Source organism: Myotis lucifugus, unplaced genomic scaffold (assembly GCF_000147115.1).
Source record: "Myotis lucifugus unplaced genomic scaffold, Myoluc2.0 scaffold_292, whole genome shotgun sequence".
Lineage (NCBI taxonomy): Eukaryota > Metazoa > Chordata > Mammalia > Chiroptera > Vespertilionidae > Myotis > Myotis lucifugus.
In genome coordinates, this window is record NW_005871340.1 from 1284220 (window position 1) to 1294340 (window position 10121).

Here is a 10121-nt window from a genome sequence, read left to right on the forward strand (position 1 = left end):
AACCCCAGTCAGACAAATCAGAGCTAACAAGACTCACTTATAAAAATAATTTGAGCTGTGAAGGAAGCAGATGTTATATCTGCAAGACTTATCCTTATGGGGACAGAGGGTTATCCCAACAGGCCTCAAAGCACATCTTTGACTCAATTGTCTAAACATTTTCCCTGGGACTTGCCCCACATCCAGGAGAGGACCCGGGGGCCCATGAAGGGCAAGTCTATGGGGCACAGGCTTACTCCTCCTGGCACCTACTCCTGCTGCTCCAGGGGGCAGGCCTGGGGAGAGCTTGAGACTGCAGCCAACTGGTAGCTCTAATATCATCCTTGCCTACGGCACAGGTGGTTGCATTTCCATTTCCCCGTCCCTCCTACACTCTGCAGTGCTGGACTCACTGTGCAAACCGCATGCCTGCTTTGCTTGCTGACTTCCTGTTAGAATTTGATCACAGGAGACACTACAGGGAGACTGGGAAGCAGGAAGAGCTGAGAAGGAACTTGCTCCTTCCTGTTTGCTGATGTTTCCTGTCAGCATCATCCCAGCAATGGCCCCAACAGCACACACTGACTCTGAGCAAGAAGTTTCCAGCTTCCTTTGGCAGTCTCATTACCACTCACCCTCAATCCCTTAGCGCCTCCTCCTCTCTTCTGTCTTTAAAAGCTGGAGTTCCCCGTCGCTTCTCGGCCTTTTGGCTAAAATCAAGTGTAAAAGTTGGAGTTCCTGAGACTCATTAGACTCATTCTTAGGCCCTTCTCTTCTCACTCCATGTTCTTTCCCTAAACTGTCTCATCTGTACCCAAACACTGGCTACACTCGGGTGACCCACAAATATACATCTCCAGCACAGACTTCCACCAAGACCTGGGTGGCTAACATTCCACTAAACATCTCTGCTTGAACATCTCAAAGGTACCAAATACTACATGTCTTTAGGTGATCTCCATCGCGTTGAAAGGCACCGCCATCGTTTCTATCATGCCTTCTCCAGTGTCCTACACCAAATCTATCGCCAGACTCTGTCCACTCTCCCTCTCTCAGCAAAATCCACCCATTTCTCTCCATGCCCTCACCCCAGTCAAGCCCCACCTTCTCTCACCTGGACAGGCCTCTTGGTTTCTCCTCCGTCTATGCCAATCTGCTCTTCATATATATGCTGATCTCTTCATAAATGTACATTACCAGCAGGTGCGTCCCCAGTTCAAAGCCACTCAGGGGCTTCCTATTGCTTTCAGGGTAAATAGCCACAAAGCTCTACAGGGCCCAGACTTTCCAAATGGAGCCTTCCCAGCCCTCCAACTTCACCTCAAACACCTCTCTTTCTTGTTCTCAGGGCTCCCTCCCAAGGGCTCTTTAACTGTATCCAATGTGCCATACTCCTTCCTGCTTCAGGTTCTCTCTCCAGAGCACCTTCCTTGACTCCAATCTTGCATTGCCCCCTAAAGCATGTCACTCATAGCGCTCACTAGGGTTTGTCATCATCTACTCATAAGATTGCCTTGTTACTGTCCGCCTCCCCAAGTAGACTGGCCGTCAGCTCCTTAAGGGACTGTGACGTTTGGCTCCCCTGGACATCGCTTTAACTAACCCAGTGGCCAGCATACAGTAACCCTCAATAAAGCACCACCCTTGCTACGAGCTGGTCACTATCCTCAGTGCTATAAATCTATTAACTCATTTAACCCAAGAACAACACTAGAAGTGAGTACTATTATTGCCTCCATTTTATAGACAAAATTATCAAGGCCAGAAAAATTAAGCAATTTGCCATCACAAAGAGGGTAAGGTCCATACACAGCCTGGATTAAACCTTCCCGGCTGACCCGGGAGTCTGCTGTTGATCACTCCCTACACTGCCTCTTCATAGATGAGTAAGCGATGATTCCCACCTAATAGAGGAGCAGTCTGCAGTTCCACTGAGCTGGAGTTAGAACCCGGAGCCAAGGACTCTTCCCGCCAGCCTTGGTCCCTGCATCTCTGCCTCAGTGACCTCATCAAAAGCTTGTAAGCTTCTCATCTATGGCTTAGACCAGCCGTGGGCAAACTACGGCCCACAGGCCGGATCAATTGACAGACTCTGGGGCTACCAGAGAGCCTATTCTGGGATAGCAAGCGCAGGGGGTCCGGCAAGTCTTGGTTTAGATGCCTATCACACCATAGACTATGAGCTCCTGAGGCAAGGACTGGATTTATCCCCAGTGGTTGGCCCATTTCAGACCTCAGTGTGTGCTAAATGGTCTTCATTTTGTTTCATCACAGTTTTTATTCAAAGTTCTTCATTCACTCAAAGCCTTGGCACATCTCTTTAGAAAAAAAAAGAATTCTTAAAACTACAACAACAACAACAAAAACAGCCCGGCCAACATGGCTCAGTGGTTGAGTGTCAACCTATAAACCAGGAGGTCACAGTTAGATTCCCAGTCAGGGCACATGCCCAGGTTGTGGGCTCGATCCCTAGTGTGGGGCATACAGGAGGCAGCCAATCAATGATTCTCTCTCATCATTGATGTTTCTATCTCTCTCTCCCTCTCCCTTTCTCTCTGAAATCAATAAAAATATATTTGGGGAAAAAAAGAAACAGAGAGGTTGCATAACTTGCCCAAAATTGCTCAGCAATCTTCAGACAACTAATTCTTAATATTTGGGGAAGGAGGTTATGAACCCCTTAATTGACCTAATGAAACTCAGAATCTTCTCCTCAGAAAGATGCATCTACATACAGAACATTGCCTATCACCTTCTCAGTTTCACAAGCCTCAGGAGCCCTAGGCTGAGGGTGTGGGGTGAACACTACATTGAGGATCTCTACTGTAGTCCAAGGAAGAAAAGTTCTTATTTTCCAGTGATTGTGGGAAACTGTTGGTAATAGATTCCAATTTATAGCTGGATATATGGTCACCTAAACTTCAAACTACATTTCTCAGCCGCCCTTGCAGCTAAATAAAGCCATGTGATTGAGTGCCAGCTGTATGATTGTTAGCTAACATGAGAAGAAATAATATATACAACTTCCAGGTTGTGCACTTAAAGGGGAGAATGTACAACCTGGTGGCCACACACTTGGCTCCATCAGCTGCATTAGAGTTTACAGCAGCCTGTGGGTCTGATCAGCCTTTTCCACTCATTCCACGTTCTTCCAACCTCCTGTTGACGGCCCAGAGGCCCAGGTCTCCTGTAACCTTCACCTGCATGGGCCCACCGAGATGATCTCTGTTGGAGACCCACCATTTCCAATGTCCTTGCTAAGTTCTCAACAGGACTGAGCCCCTATTTTAAAGGAGTTCATCCTCTATGGAGGGAGACACAGAACAAGGGACCTTCAAATGTCAGACAGAGAATGACAGCTGCCAAATGAAAGCAACACAGAGCAGGGCTCTGGGACTTGATCGCGGATCGTGGAAACAGACTTGGGTTCCAACGTGGCCACTCTTGCTGTGTGACCTTGGACAGACACGTTTCCTTTCTGGGCCTCAGTTCTCAGACATTTGCCAGGTTAGTGTTGTGGACCACACGCTAGCAAAGGTCTTCCTCAGCCCTAACCCTCCAGTCATTTGTATTCCTCCCACCGAGCACATCATGCATTTGTGCTGTAATGCTTCAGAAGAGAACTGGTGTTGATTCCAACTCACTCAGGTTAAAAATGGTATTAATGAATTCCATTCATAATCTTGAAGGGTTTCTGTGACAAGTGACTTTCCAAGTGTGTCCTATACAATAGAATAGTCATCCTAACTAGTCACGGTGATGAAGTCATGGGAAGAGAGGGTCTCCTGGGGTCAGCCAGTCTATCCCCCACCTCTAAGAAGAACTATGCCAGGCCAGAGAATGGGAAGTCTCTTCAGACAGGACTCTGAACAGGACTCTCATCATGTGTATGTGTTAGAAAAGACAGGGTCACCAATAGTCTAAATCTCTGCTTTTCCAATTCAAGCCGCTTCCCTGGGTCTAATCTTTGTGACGATGGGGAACAGCTGGCCACCACCCTCTCATAATGACCCTTCATAAACATTTATGGGACAGAGGTAAGGTGTGCCCAAATGACCTGGGCCATCTTGATGTCTGGGCAACTGCATTGACAGGAATTTGATTTGTAGCTTCCTGTGCAGACTTGGGGCTTTGCCTAAAAGTGCTCTCTGCTACCCGTGCATCTGTAAAATGTACTCCACCCACCAAATTAGGTCAGATGCCAGGGGCCCTCTAAGCTCTCTATGGTTTCTGGTGGACAAGAGTGAGTGAGCCATAGGCACACATCACCATCTGGCCTCATGGATTAGCCCACACCCCCTTCTTTAGTAGTCGTTCAGCAAGAGCCTAACTGGGCTGGTCTTACAAACAGCTCACAAGTGGGGTCCACAATGTAACAGCAAGCCAGGGTGGACGAGGCATAGACTTGGGGTCAGACCACCTAGATTCTTTTTTAAAAAATATATTTTATTGATTTTTTACAGAGAAGAAGGGAGAGGGATAGAGAGTTAGAAGCATCGATCAGCTGCCTCCTGCACACCCCCCATTGGGGATGTGCCTGCAACCAAGGTACATGCCCTTGACCGGAATCGAACCTGGGACCCTTGAGTCCGCAGGCCGATGCTCTATCCACTGAGCCAAACCGGTTAGGGCAGACCACCTAGATTCTTATCCCCACTCAATGATACAAATTGGGTGCCCCGGGGTGAGTTATATCACCTCTCTCAAGCCTTGATTTCTTCATATGTTAAAGGTGATGCTGACCTCTGACCATGCTGCCCCACCAGTTTGATGAGAAATAATAATGGGTGAGAAAGTGCTGGTCAGATACGAACCTGTGTCATAATTATTGATGATACTGTTATGGTGGTTGCTTCAGACATCAGGTTTCAGAGTGGGCTGCCTGGTGGGGGGAGTGCAAGAAGAATCGCATAGTAGGACTTCTAGTTATAGTTATCATTACTATTATGTCCTGGGTGCAAGTTTCTTTGAAGGTATGTTTTATAATGTATGGACCCAGTAGTTTTCATAAATGATTGAGCACTCACTACATGCTGATAGTTTTATGAGCATGAGATCATTTAAGACCCATGAGGAGGGCCCTTTATTGTTATCCCTACTTCATTGGTGAGAAAATGGAGGTGCCTCAGAGAGGTTCCACAGCTATGAGTACAGAAGTTCAAATTGGACTGTCTGACTCCAAATTCCATTCTCTTCTTCACTCCTATGCTGCCGGGTACAGAAAGACATCTATAATGTAATCTATAATATAATAAGTAATATTTTGCATTTGTTTATATTTTACATAATATGTGAAGAATAATGAATAGCTAATGTATTTGAAGGGTGTGCCTAAAATAGTTCTCTGATAGTGCCACATTATCAAAACAATTGAGACCACCTACTTTAAGGTCTAAGAAAGGGAGAATATGAAGCTTACAATAGTGCCCTCACAGGGCTGGGGCTGGAGTGAGGCAAGTGTGGGTGCCTTGGGCACAAAAGTTAAGGAGGCACTCACTCTCAAGTTCATGCAAGCCGGGCCCTACCTCCCAGTATAGACAGGGAGCTAGCAGAGGCTCCTGGAAGCCACAGGACAAGAAAGACAAGGGAGAAGGGAAAGTCTCCATTATGTATTGCTCCCAAAACCTTCAACTCCTGGGTGACAGGAAGAAGACTCTGAAGTGTGGACAGTGGATGAGGATTAGGGTTAGGGTTGGTATTAGGATTAGGCTTAGGCTTAGGCTCAGGGAAGGCCGGTGACAAAATAAAGATTTCCTGCCAGTCAGCTGGAGCAGACCAAAGGGAAGTGGAGTTCCAGGCTTGGCTCTATGACCTTGAACCTCAGACTGCTCATGTGTAAAATGGAAGTAAGAAAAATCCCTTACTGGCTCCCCGACAGGTTGTGTGAGGGGGTGATCTGCCTCCTTCAAGTCCTCTATGGATATAATTGTAATTGAGAACTGTGTGGGGAAACTGCATTGCCTTCGATTCCATTGCTTCTCCATGGAGTTCATCTAGAATTAATTATTGACGCTCCCCACCGTCCACACCATCCCTGTCCTGCTTTCCTGGATCTGACAACTGGAGGGGATGAGCATCCTATCAGTGGTGACTTATAATAGTGAGGTGGCTAGATTCCTCCCGCCCTCACTCCCAACTCACAGCAGTCCAGACACCCTTTGGTTCTTACTGCTGTTGCCTAGAATCCCCAAGGGGCTAGGGGTGGGTGGGAAGAGGGCCTCAGGGCTGGAGAACAAAGGGGTCACCAGACTCCCCTGCCAGCAAAAGCTCTAACTTCTCCCAAAAGAGAATGTCCTTACCAGAGCCACTGGATCTCAGAAATGTCAGGACCACATTCAGAAACACACACACACACACACACAACCACAAAACCCACAGAAAATAAAGACCATTCTGTTTGTGTAAGGTTGAGGGAGGCTGCCACTATCTTTTGGAATGAGCAGAGCTCATCCACGCTCACAGCTCATCCACGCTCACAGTGAGGTGAGAGGGGCACACTTTTCCTGCAGAAACCGGCTTGGAGAGAGAAAGGGCCCAGGAGCCAGGTGTCCAGCACCCAGCTCCCCGCTGCATCCAGCTCTGGAAGAAATGAAGGTCTGAAAGCCTGGTGTCAGCAGGCATGCCTGTCACTGGGAGTCGCAGGGCCCAGAGGTGACCTGTGCACCAAGAGTTGAAAGATGGAGGGACAGAGGTGGCTTCCTAAACCCCTCGGTGCCTGTCTTTGCCCACTACCACTGCCCCCCAGCACCTCCGCTGTGAGTGACAGACCCACGGGCCAGGAGCTCAGCTCTGGGGAATAGATGAAGCGGGAGGAGTGGCACTCTCTCTGTGTTCCCCTCACACACAGCCCAAGGCCCACTGGTATCCAAGACTTCCAAATTTTGCAGAAAGAACTTGAAAATTACAACGTATTTCCTCCACAGCTTTTTCCTTTAATGGATGGGAAACAGAGAGAGGCCCGGGTGAAATAATTTGCTCAAGGACGCACAGCTGTGGCAGCAGAACCAGGCCCACTCTCCCCCTTCACTTGCTGTTAGCCAAGCCCAGACCAGGAGCTTGCATCTGAGCCTCCAAGGAGAGAAGCAGGAGGAGAACTGTGCCAAAGGAACTCACTCCACGCATTATGCCCACTTCTGGGAGTCCCCGGAGGAACTAGGCATCTTCACCACGGAAGAGTTTAGAAGCCCAGAGGTCAAGCAAGAGCTAGACGGCAGGCAGTGCCCGCTCAGCCGGTCCAGAACGTCTGGCCCTCTCCACTCCTTTCAGGGGCCCCATTCCCGCCACCTTTGGATCCTCACTCTGCGGCCACAGCCATGCGCTCTCTCGGTACCACGCGCGCGCCGCGCGCCAAAAGGCATGCGCAAAGTTGGAGGCGGCTGAAGGCGGCCTCTCCGCCGTCTGTTTCCCCAGCCTGAGCGCGCACAGCCGGGCATATGGACATTTCGCGCTCCGCATCTGTGTCATCAGCTGCACTTTCTGTGTGTGTATGTGTGTGTGTGTGTGTGTGTGTGTGTGTGTGAAGCTGGGCGCTGGGAACAAACGTGCATCTGTTAAATTCGACAATAAAGTCCTACAGCAAAGCTGCCAAGATTGGAGCAGCGGGTGGGGGCGGAAAGCCGAGGGGGTGGGAGAGAGCTGGGGTCTCAAAAGGCGACGCCAAAGTGCCTGGCCCAGGTATTATGTCGGGAGAAGGTGAGGAGAGCAGCTGCTCCTTCTCGCGGGCGTGTATGGGAGCAAGGGTGCCTGTGTCCCTGTGAAGAGTACACACCGATCTGCTCAACATATGTCGCCACAAATCACTGTATCTCTCCCTCCTCCCCCACTCCCTCCTGACAGAGGGCAGAGCAGAAAGAGGCGCTGAGAAGAGGCGCCGCTTCAACAGGTGTCTTAGTGCGCAATGCACCTTTTCACGCATTCACTGTCTGCATCAGCGGCGGGGACAATGTGGACACTTTGTTTCCAGGCGCAATGCGCCAGCTTCGGACGCAGGGGGGGAGGCGGCCCTGGGCAGGGAGGAGGGTCTGGAAATAAAGACCTCAGGGGCTCCTGGGGTCCCGGGCCCTCTCCTCCCTTTGTTGGAGAACTCCCTGGGCCAGAGCTTCCTTGTGCGCCCTTGGGGGTGGCATATGGCGCCCTCTCACCTAACCAAGAAAGAGAACCAGTCACCCACTCAAGAGCGCACGAGGTCCCTGAGCCCGGGGAGGGGGAGTCTCTGAGGGAAAGGCTCTTTCCCAAAGTGAATGAGGAGCCCGCCTTATCTCTCCCCACCCCACCAGCGCCTTCCCCTCAGCTGGCGCAGCAGGCAGCAGCCGTTGGGTGGGGAGCAGCGGCCAGGCAGCACCAGCCTGCGGAAGCGCCCCAGCTCCCGGCAGATGAAATATGGGGCTGGTGAGCCCCTGGAGACCATATGTTTTCAATAAAAGAAGACAAATAGGACCGAGATAGGCCTTGCAGCCAACCTGTTATAAATGGGTGGCAATTGGGCCAATGTACACGGCCCCCGGGGGGAGGCCTGCTCGGTGCCAAATGCATGTGTCAGCTTCTGGGACAGGTGTGCCCAGGGGCCAGGGGCCAGGTCTCCCCCCTCTGGGTTTATCACGGCCAAGGTAATATTGTGCTAACTATGAGTAAACAGTCATTGTGAAAACCAGGGAGAGTTTATCAGAGGCGAACTAGTTGGGGGGTGGCTTAACAATAAAGTTGCCCGCCTTGGGAGCAGGTGACGGCTGGCTGCGGGACTCCCGTGGTAGATGTTTTCCAAAGCACTCCACTTTACAATCTCTTGTAATTATTTATTAAACGAAATCTATTTATTATTATTTTAGCAAACACTGGAGACAGGTGGGGCTTTCTTTTCGTCGTCCCCTTTTGTTTGAAGGGCTGTTTGAAGTGGCCAGTCTCGGCCCGGGCAGCTCGCTCGCCAGATTTTTGTCTTCTGCTCTTTCAGTGCCGAGCGAAGGCGAGAGAAAGAAGCCCCCTCCTCGGTCAAGCCATTAGCTATTCAGCCTCCTGTGGCCCCCCTCCCTCCCACTCCTTTCTCGAGGAGCCCCCAGGCACTGCTAAGATTCCCCCTGCAGATAGGAAGGCAAAAGGGTGGACCGCTGCCTTCCTTCTTTTCCAAGCTGCCCGCCGTCTCTAGGCGTCAGGCTGTCGCCTCTCTCCTGGGGCCCCTCAGCCTCAGGCAAGCCCGGACCTCAAAGAGTCGGCGGGCACGGGGGTCCTGGAGGCACCAGAGGTGGTAGCTGGCCGGGGTCTTCAGGAACAGGCTCTGCTCCCCCGTTGGAAGAGCTGGCGCACAAATACCGCCAGCGCGCACTGAGTTGTCACCGACTGCGCCCCAGCCGGCAAAAGCACAGGAATTAACTTTGGAGAGGGGTCTGTGCTTCCTCTGTGGCAGAACGGGAGGGCGTAAATCCTCAATGTCTAATCCCCTAAGGACTCCTCAACCTCCAGCCTCGCCCTCCTGGCCAGAAGAAGGGGAGCGGAGAGTTCTCTCCCGCTGCAAGATGACAGCTGCCCCGGGGCGCTGCGCGCTCCTCGCCTTGTTTTTTGCGCAAAGCTGGGAAGTGGCGGCGGCGGCCTGGGAACCTTGGAGAACCTCGAGTGGAAGGGATCTGGGGAGGCTAGATAAGAATTCCAGGCCGGCCCTAGAATTCCTCCCCACAAGAAGGGTCCCAAGAATCCCCAGAATCTCTCCTGGTGCCGGAAGCTCACCGGGAGGCTGTCTCCAGCACCCAGTAGCCCCTGGAGGCAAGAGGGAGCCGATTTGAGTCCCACCTTTGCTTCCATCTGAGAGCCACCACTACATGAAGTCCCGGTTGTGGGCTGCTCCCCAGGCCTCCAGGGACACGGAGAGGTGCTTTGATCCCTTATGGCCGGGGTTCCCTCCACCAAGTGGGGCTGGGTCGCAGAGAGCTAGGAAAGCTGTCCTCTGGGTTTCCTCTCTCTGTTCCTGGTTTGCAGGATGGAAATCAATCAAGGCTGGGGTATGGGTCAGGAGAGTAAAGAGATGGAACAGGAGGGGACACTGGCTCCCCTTGGCACTGGGAGATGGGGCCACTACCCCTTTTGTATTCTGACCCTGTCGTAACTCACAGACCCACGAATTCTCCTACTTCCTACATGTTGGGATGTCTGATTTT